Consider the following 9645-nt stretch of genomic DNA (forward strand, 5'->3'; position numbering starts at 1 on the left):
CTTTGACAGCCCGGAAGTTGAAGGAGATAAGGTTAACTTCCCCGGAAGCAGCAGCAGCCAAGTCCTCTATTGTCTTGGAGCAGCTCGGTGCCCTAGGAAGGCAACATCTTGAGGCAAGTGGGAGCTTGAGCTAGGGCTCTGATTGAAACAGTATCTTCTTCAGTGATTTAGCCCAGAACATTATGAGTTCTCTTAATAAAATAATATAATCCAGAGTGTCTGCTTTTCAAAGTCTGAGGTATTATAGATGGCAGGTACTGTTAAGACAACTTCCACCCTAGGCCAACTTCCTGGACCTTAGGGGAGGAGGAAGATGGCTAGCAATGTGTCTCGGAGGCTGTTGTCCCTGGTGGCCTATCTGCAGAATATAAATACATGTTATGTAGTTTGTGGAGCCTTAATGTGCTGTGTATTACTAGGCCAAGACAAGGTAGTAACCAGTGCATAGGAAACATACAATTAGTAAGCAACTCTTTTTTTAAAAATATTTATTTATTTATATTTTATGTACATTGGTGTTTTACCATAAGTGTTGAATCTCCTGGAACTAGAATTACAGACAGTTGTGAGCTGCCATGTGGTTGCTGGGAATTGAACCTGGGTCCTCTGGAAGAGCAGTCAGTGCTCTTAACCACTGAGCCATCTCCACAGCCCCTAGTTAGCAACTCTTAACTAATTGTTAAGTTTATTAACAATTATTAATTGCTAATTTCTTAACACCTCCGTGTACCCTTCATAGAAGGGCAGTTTTGAATCCACAGTAGGCACGATCCTCAGTTGCCCATAGCAATGGGTTCTTCTTCCCGGGTTTCCTTCCCTTCTTTCTTAGGGGGAGCACCAGTCAGACAACTGCTTATAAGCTCTTATCTCAGGCAGCATGCGGGGAAACCCAAGTTAAGACAGTATTCAAACGTGTCCGTTGAAGGGATAAGTGGATTCACCGGGATGCTTCTGAAGTGTCCCTCTGAGAAGGAAGACGCTGAGAAGCATTTACGCCGAGGCTGGAGGAGATGATGAAGCAGAGAGCAGAGCCGTGGTCATGGCAGGAATGTAGAAGTGTGCTCTGGCAGCAGACATGACTAGCCCTGCTTTGTGGGCTGAGGAAGTAAATGAGTATGTAACCTATCTTAGCTCACTCAGTGACTGAGTCGGGAGAGCCACTGTTTTGTGCGCTGTTTGCTAGGTTTGCTCGTGGAGTTACACCAGCTGTAAGTCTGTTTAGTGGAGCAGGATCAGGGCCTGGTAGTGCTGGCCTGCCACATTGACTTCTCATGGGGCTGAAGCAGGTGGATGGAAAGTTTAGAGCCAGCCTGGACAATTTCATGAGAGCTTCTCTCTAGATATAGAAGTTCAAGAAGGGCGGAGGATGTAGTTCAGTTATAGACACTTGCCCAGCGTGAGGATGGCTGGGAGCGCAATCCCCAGTACTGCGAAAGAATAAGACAAACAAACGAAAGAAACAGGGTGACATGGTTCCGCAAGGTCTTTGGTTTCAGGGGCTCTCGGTGTCTTCCCACATGAGTCACCTCACTACAAGTGCCCTTGATTCTGGAACACACGAGTCTTCTATCAGTCAGAGAAATGCCCAGTGACTGGAAGTTCTGGGAAGATCCTGGGAGAAGCCTTCAGCTTGATGGGAGAGTAGATCCTGGCTTCCTCTCAAGCAGGCAATGGTCCCTGGCATGTGAACTCTGGAACATGTGGTAACAAAGTATGGCTTTGCCCTCTTCCGTGTCTGCCTTCCTCATCCCTGTATTGGTGTTTTCTGAGGTCGCTGAGTGGGTGAGTGGGATGGATAGACGGCACTCACCAGTTAGAGGTCATTTGCTAATAATACCAAACAAAATATTTCATTGCCTCTCTGATTTCTTTTTCGTTAGAAATGAAATCTGATGGTCCATCTCCAAAGATGCTTTGAGCCAGCTTAGGTGCAGCTGCCGGAAGACATTAGACTCCTACTAATGCCCTAGAGCCTGGTTAGTCCCCTCCACCCAAACTCTGCTAAGCAACCTCCACGTGCCCCACCACACAAACCAGAAGTTTAGAGTGGAAAATTACTAAAAGCTAAGCTTGCCTGCAAGGTCGTGCATCTGATGAACTTTAAAATAAGCAGAGGGTAATACACAGAGCTAATCCCATGATGTTTGCTGAGAAAAGACAGAAGTAAGCAATTAGAGGAGAAGATAAGAACTAGATGACACCGAAGATTGCACACCAGGTTGTTTAAAAAAGGGAGGTGGGTCTTGTGTTAGGGTTTATAAAGATTGTTCTTTGCCTGGTTATAAAGATTGCTCTTTGCCTGTAATTCTAGGCTGACGTAGGTGTTTGTAAGATCATAAAATAACGTACCTTGACTTCACTAGTCTGTGTTTCTAGTGCTCTTATTATAAAGTGACTATTGCTTCTCAAATTTATTCTTTATATATTCTTCTTATGAAGAGACCGTTGTTTCTTATATTAAAAATTATTGCATCATTTTTTGTATGTCCCTGTACACTCATATGCCACAGCGCATGCAGAAGCCAGAAGATAACTCTGAAGTCAGTTCTCTTCTTCCACCATGTGCATTTGAGCTATTAGACTTGGCAGCATGTGCCTTTGCCTACTGAACTATCTCCCCAGCCCACCTCTGTGATTTCTTTCTCAAATTATTGCCGTTCCAACCATACACATTATCCCTAACTCCTCCGCAAACCCAGGCCTTCTTTGTTCATGGTGAGCCTTGCATTTTACAAAGCCTACGACTGTAAGCAAAGGCTTTACCCTTGTTCTCAGGAAGCTGGCTGCTCATTATTCTCACCTGCCACTCTAGTGAATCTGGGGTTTCTGTGGGCTCCCTGAGACACGGTCCGACAGAGATCACCTTGTGGTGTAGCGCAAGTCTGGCTGAGACAACAAGTAAAACTGTAAAACAGGTAGTAATGACCTGAGTGATTCACTATGTATCTTGGTGAGTAGAGGTTGGTGGAATTGTCCTGTTGATTCACTGTTGTCTCCTACCCAGGAAGGCAGTAATAATATTGTACCCATAAGTGTAATGTTACCTATTATCAGAGTAAAAAAAAATTCCTTTATAATTCAGGGGTGTTAATTTAAAAAATTGTTTTTGTTTCGTTCCTTCCTTCCTCCCTTCCTTTCTTTTTCTTTTCTCTCTTCTTCCTTCCTTCCTTCCTTTCTTCCTTTCTTTCTTTCTTTCTTTCTTTCTTTCTTTCTTTCTTTCTTTCTTTCTTTTTTTGAGACAGAGTCTATGTAGCCTTGGCTGCCTGGAACTGGCTTTGTAGACCAGAATGGTCTTAAACTCACAGATACCTGCCTACCTCTGCCTCCAGGGTGCTGGAATTTAAGGCACAAACCACTACATTTTGCTTTAAAATTTTGTTTTTATTTTATGTGTATGAGTATTTGCCTCTGTGTATATAATGCACTGTGTGTATTCCTTGTGTCCACAGAGGCCAGAAGAGGGTGCTGGAGGCCTTGTTACTGTAGTTATGGACACTTGGAATACGCCATGGTGGATACTGAGAACTGAACCTGGATCTTCTGGAAGAACAGTATATGCTCTCTTTTAACGTTGAAATCATCTCTCCAGCACCACCCCTGATAAGTTATTTTTATTATTAATATGGTGACTTAAGTTCTAACATTGAGTTGTTTTACACTCCCAATAAAAAAGCATTTTAAAATGCACTGCTGAATTTGATTAGCCAGTAGTATATTCTTGAAATCTTTTAAATTTGCAAGGTTTGAATTATCTATGGCTTGAATAGTTGATAGACTATGCATATTTTTACATGAGATATTTGAAACTTCTGACCCATTTCGAAGGTCAAGTTTTCTATTTCTTTTCCAGGATATTTTGATATCTTTATAGCAATGTTCCCCCTTCACCTTTTTCATCTTTATTGAAATACCACTATACAGACGACAGCATTTCACAACCTCCCCGTCCTTCTGCCCTTACCTTCTTTCCACCTCCTCCTCTGTTATGTTCCCTGAGCCTGGGTGGTGGTGGGGTTCGTACAGATGTCCCACATAAGGCTGAGCACTCAGTCTCTTATTCTCAGTCCTTTGGCCGGCTACACATCTCTTCATTGACTGCTGCCCTCCACAGAGAGAAGAACTTTTCCTGACCAATGTGGAGATCTGCTAAATTCTATGGGCATAAGTATAAGTATTTAGAAGGCGACTTGGTGGCATAACCACGGAGCAAGCAACAGTTGCTTTTGCCAGGGGTTGTGTTTGGTTTGGTTTGGTTTGGTGCTTTTGAGGTAGGACCTCACTCTGTAGCTCTGGCTGCCCTGTAGCAGATCTACCTGCCTCTGCCTCTGGAGTGCAGGGGTTAAATGTACATCTGTGTATTGTGTTTACAGTGTTCTTGGAGGCTAGAAGAGGGTGTTGGGTCTTCTGGAACTGGAGTTACAGGCTGCCGGCAGCTGCCACGTGAGTGCTGGGAACAGAACCTTGGTCCCACAGAAAAGCAGCCAGTGCTCTTAACCCGAGCCATCCCTCCAGCCCCGAGTGCTTGTTTTTATCCTTGTCAAGGATTTGGATCAATGAATGAAGAAAGGATTGCCTTTTTGCCAACCTACCCATAAAATCTAATAATCAATTAGTTTTAAAATTTTATCACTTCTTTCTGATTAGCAATATCTAGTATAGTTCAGCGTTGAAAGGACGTCGTAATACACCATAGTTTTTCCAGCCACCCAGTCCTCTTTTTGGAGGTCTCTACTGCTAACAATGTAAATTTGTTCTTCAGAGATGTTTTCTGTATGCATGGCTTGGTTGATGTCATGTATCTTACTTGGTTCTTTTTCTTTTCCTTTTGGGAGGGTATTGTTAAGTTGCTTAGGTTTGTTTGGAATTTGTTATGTAGCCTGGACTGTTTCAATCTGTCATCCTCCTTGTTTGTACGATGTTTTATTCTTTTGGTTTTTTGGGGGGGAGGCCACCACCCAGCTCCCAAATAAGTCACACACAGAGGTTTATTTTTAGTTACGAATGCCTGGCCCTTAACTTGCCTTGTTGCTTGCCAGCTTTTCTTAACTTTAAATTACTCTGTCTCTTTTACCTCCAGGCTTTTATCTTTCTCTATTTCTGTATACCTTTCTTTACTCCTTTCTCCATGGCTTTGTGTAGCTGGGTGACTGGCCCTGACATCCTTCTCTCCTTGTTCTCTTGCTCCTCTTCTTCTTCCTCGTTTCTCCTTCTATTTATATTCTGTCTGCCAGCCCCACCTGCCCTTGCTCTTGCCTTGCTATTGGCCGTTCAGCTTTTTATTAGACCATCATGTGTTTTAGACAGGCAAAAAATCAACTTCACAAAGTTAAACAAATGCATCATAAACAAAAGCAACACACCTTAAAATAATATTCCCCAACACTCCTTCTTCAGCGTCCTATTTCTGTGAACAAGGACCTGTGCCACCAGGCCCGACTGAGAGAATTTCCTTAGCAAGCATTAGGTGGCAGTATAAGACCACAAAAAGGATAGAATCTGCTGCCTACGTAGGTATGCACATATGCATGTTTGGGTTTGGGTTTTGGTTTTTCTTTTTGAAACAGGATTTCCCTGTAGCTTTGGCCTGTCCTGGAACTAGCTCTTGTAGACCAGTCTGGCCTTGAACTCACAGAGATCTACCTGCCTCTGCCTCCTAAGTGCTGGGATTAAAGGTGTGTGCCGCCACTGCCTGGCATATACATGTAAGTATATATGTAAGTAAATAAATGGGAAATTAAATTAAATTTAAAAATCAATTATAAAATGAGTTGTAGGCACTGACTTGGGTATTCAAGTATTTACTTTATGGAGAAAACATATATACTGCTAAGTTTTCTATACATAAATGTTTTTAAATTGCCCTTAAAAAAAGAAAGAAAGAAAACAGTCAGACATGGTGGCACATGCCTTTAATTCCAGCACTCTGGAGGCAGAGGCAGGCGAATCTCTGTGAGTTCAAGGCCAGTCTAGTCTACAAAGCAAGTGTCAGTGCTGTTACACAGAGAAAGTCTGTGTTGAAAAACCTGAGGGAGTGGGGCTGGAGAGATGGCTCAGAGGTTAAGAGCATCACCTGCTCTTCCAAAGGTCCTGAGTTCAATTCCCAGCAACCACATGGTGGATCACAACCATCTGTGATGAGGTCTGGTGCCCTCTTCTGACCTGCAGGCATACACACAGACAGAATATTGTATACATAATAAATAGACAAATATTTTTTTTTAAAAAAAAAAACCTGAGGGAGGGGGGTAATGATTAAGTAGTTCCCTGGCCAGATGCCATAACTGTTCTTCCCAGGTCATGTGATATCATCAACTTTATGTCTTTAAGTTGTTAGTATTTGGTGATTTAAACTCATGCAGACAGGTAACCTGTAGTATCAAAGTACTAATAAAACCTCTTTTATGTTGTCTAAGGCTGCTTGTTTTTTCCTAGCTGCCCAGACCCAAAATAATCACACAGAAACTATATTAATTAAAACATTGCTTGGCCTATTAGCTCAGGCTTCTTATTAACTAACTCTTACATCTTAAATTAACCCATTCCTCTTACTTTGTATTTTTACCACAAGGCTCATGGTAAGGTTCCAGAGCTTCTCTCTCCTTTGGCAGCTACATGGCATCTCCTCGATTCTGCCTACTTTTCTCTTCTGTCTCTGCTTGGAATTCCTGCCTTGCTCTATTCTGCCCTGTCACAGGCCCAAAGTAGCTTCTTCATTAATCAATGGTAACAAAACACATTGACAGCACACAGAGGGGAATCCCACATCACCCTTACTTGTGTTTGTATTTCTCCTGGGCCCGCTCCCCATCTGTGCACTCCCCACCCTGTGACTGGTGCCTTGTCTTAGCCACTTCTCCCACTGTCTTCCAGTGAAGTTGCAGACACAGGCAGAGATGGTTGGTCTATTTCCTTATAGGAGTGAGGATCCCTGTCCTGGGTCAAAGCTCATTTCCCATACCCCTGCCCTAAGCACCGGTTTCATTCGCCAGCATACCCTGGAGAAAATTCCTGAAACTTTGAGAACTCTTTTAAAGCTGAGTTATCCTTTCCATGTGGTAAAGTACACAAATCTTAAGCGTCTCAATGGTTTTCACACAAGTTCACCCCGTGTCACCACCAACCTTTTGCATCGGAGGCATTTGACCGTCCTCGCGACTTTCCTGGTCATGCCCTCTCAAGGATCCACGACTGCAGCCCCCAAAGCTATTTATTTACTCAGAGACTGGGTCATTTTCGTTTTCCTGTTCCTACCTTAGCTCTCCAGCTTCCTTTTTTGCTCTTACCTCTTAGAAACCTCTCAGCTTCACCCATTAGGGTGGATACATTCTAGAGTGGGCAGTGCCAACTCTCCTGTCTGTTATTCCCATTTGTGACCCAAAGTCTGTTGTGAAAACAAACACATTTGCTAATATATTAAGCCTTCTGATTGTTATGAACACAGAGCACCCGCAGGGAGGTAGTATCCATGCCACAAATCATTAGGTAACAAAAGTATGTATCATAATAGACTGTGTGGACAGGCTATAATTGCTTAGAGCTTTAATAGCTGTAATTAGTCTTGTTAATCTGTGTCTAAGACACTCTCTTACGCAGTTGCAGTGGCTCATCAAGATCAGAAAAGTATCCAGGTATGGCAGCACTCTCTTACGGTATAGAGCGGAGGAGTTCAAGACCAGCCTGGGCCACATAATCAGACCCTGTCCCAGGAAAGAAAACAAAATCAGAAACTCAACACTCACACAAAACCAGCATCAATTTGGTTTTACCAGCTTTGCTAAGGGTATCTCTGGTAGTTCGGATAGGAATGACCCTCACAGGCTCACGTATTTATTTGAATGTTTGGTCTTTAGGGAGTGGTACTACTTGAGAGGGCATAGGAGGTGTGGCCTTGTGGGAGGAAGTGTATCACTGGGGGTGGGCTTTGGGGTTTTAGAAGCCCAAGCCAGTTTCAGCTGCCAGTGGTCAGGGTGTGAAACTTTCAGCTTCTCTAGCACCAGGCCTGCTTTGGTGCTGCTGGTCTCTCTGCCATGACAATAATAGACTAGAACTCTGAAACTGTAAGTGAGCCTCAATTTAATGCTTTCTTTTATAAGAGTTGCCACGGCCCCACCCCTCGCCGCCAGTGGCGGACGGGAAAGCTGGCCCTGAGGTCCTGAGAGTGGGAGAATTGGCGCTGTCTCCCACCAGCAGCAGCACTAGAGAGAACAGGTCCTGCCTCTCCCCTGGACAGCACAATAGAGCTGATTCTGTCTGTGGAGAGATGCAGGTGAGCCAGCCGGGGGTGGGGGGTGGGCGGGGGAAGCATGTCTATGTGAGCAGGAGGACTGACCTCACCTCCCATCAGTCACATGGCATCCTGGGTGAGGACAGAGTATGCTACCTCCCTTCATCCCCTACCACTTGCAGCAGGTGACAAAGCTGGCCTCGAGGCCATAAGAATGGGAGAACTGGCGAGTCCCTCACCAGCTGGAGCACACAGAGAGGGGTATGGCACCTTACCTGGGCAGCACAGGTGAGCAGGAGAGTTGCCCCCACCTCATCCTTGGTATGCTTCTGCGAAGGCAAGGATAAGGAAACTGCCCTCCCCCCACGCCTCCTGTGAGAGTCAGGAGAGCCGACCTTGGGGATGTGAGAATGGAAGAGCTGGCCCTGCCTCTCACCGAGTGCACCAATCCAGAGAGTCTCCCCTGGGTAAACAGTGGAGCTGGCCCTGGTGGTGTGAGTGCGGGAGAGCTGGACCAGGGGTGAGCCAGCAGGAGAACCGGCCCTGCTCCTTGTTGTCTGCTACACTGGGTGAGCTAGCCGAGGCAGTGCTGGAGAGCTCGCCTGGGTGCTGATGATGAGGGAAGACTGGCGGGCTGACCAACCCAGCTACCACTCAGGCCCAGAACCAGGACTATGAGGTAGCTCACCCCAACACCCACCTCATCTGTGAACCGCTGGAGCATGTGAAGGGAAGGAGCCTATAAATCCAAAGCTACAGGATCTCCAGGACACAAGCAACAATAGGGTATCCAAGAGGAGCCTCGGTGAAAGACCTCTATTGACAGTGTCACAGAATCAGAGGCCTTGAGCCAGACCGAGCACTCATTGCAATCAATACTTATAAGTAAAGATGTATGGACGAAAGGATATGCTGTGTGACTCACTGGGTCACAGTACAGCTTCCTTGCCGAGATTTTTTTAAAAATTTGTTTGTGTGTGTGTGTGTGTGTATGTGTGTGTGTGTGTTTCCCCCTTTAAATTTTGTTGTTGAGTGGGAGGTTGCAAGGGCAGAAGGCAGAAGCAAGGGATGAGGGGGACAAGGGTGCATGATATGAAATCCATGGAGCATCAATAAAAAGTTTAAAAAAAAGAGTTGTCTGGTTATGGCATCTCTTCACAACAATAAAACACTGACAAAGGTAGCATCTTGTGCTGTTAATTTAATTATTCTTAATATTTTATCTTATTTTTATGTATGTGTCTGTAGGTGGGTGTATGAATGTGAATGCAGAGCCCACAAAGGCTAGAGGGATTGGATCCCCAGGAGTTGACGTCATAGGTGGCGCGAGCGACCTGACGTGAGTGCTGAGAACTGAACTCAGGTCCCACGCAGCAGCAGTGTGTGCTCTCACCTGCTGGGCCGTCTCCAACCCTCTCAAG

Source organism: Myodes glareolus, chromosome 10 (genome assembly GCF_982192425.1).
Source record: "Myodes glareolus chromosome 10, mMyoGla1.1, whole genome shotgun sequence".
In the NCBI taxonomy this organism is placed as follows: domain Eukaryota; kingdom Metazoa; phylum Chordata; class Mammalia; order Rodentia; family Cricetidae; genus Myodes; species Myodes glareolus.